Raw genomic sequence first — 404 nt, forward strand, 5'->3', positions numbered from 1 at the left:
TCCACCCTGAACTCCCCCTGTCTCACTTTGAACCCATCACCCCTTGTCCTATCACTCCAGTCCCTGATGCAGAGTCTCTCTCTGGCATCCAAATACATCTAACCAGAAGTACAAAACGCCTCCAGAGCTTCACCTGCAGTTTTAATCCTACTCTCAGGTAAATTTTGCTGGTGTGGTGGCAAAATAAGAATCCAAACGCATGAAACAACTGCCACACACCCCAGCACTTGGTTCAGTCTAGTGTTTGGCTTCTACCCATGTTTTAACACTACAGTTCTTGGGGGTGCTGGTCGATGAGAAACTGAACATGACCCGGCTTCAGTGTGTGCTTGAGCCCAGAACCCCCCCGTGTGCTGGGTGCACCCCCAGAGCGTGAGCAGCAGCTCAGGGAGGGGATCCTGCCC

General features: G+C 52.2%; 1 protein-coding gene across 1 annotated transcript in view; it reads right to left on the reverse strand.

Annotated features, from left to right (window-relative positions):
* COPG2 (coatomer protein complex, subunit gamma 2) overlaps positions 1 to 404 on the reverse strand; it is a gene marked incomplete at both ends in the record, with an annotated part of 18,198 nt that overhangs the window by 8,360 nt on the left and 9,434 nt on the right. The window lies entirely within an intron of this gene.

The sequence above is a fragment of the Nestor notabilis genome, unplaced genomic scaffold, assembly GCF_000696875.1.
Source record: "Nestor notabilis isolate BGI_N333 unplaced genomic scaffold, ASM69687v1 scaffold19870, whole genome shotgun sequence".
Lineage (NCBI taxonomy): Eukaryota > Metazoa > Chordata > Aves > Psittaciformes > Psittacidae > Nestor > Nestor notabilis.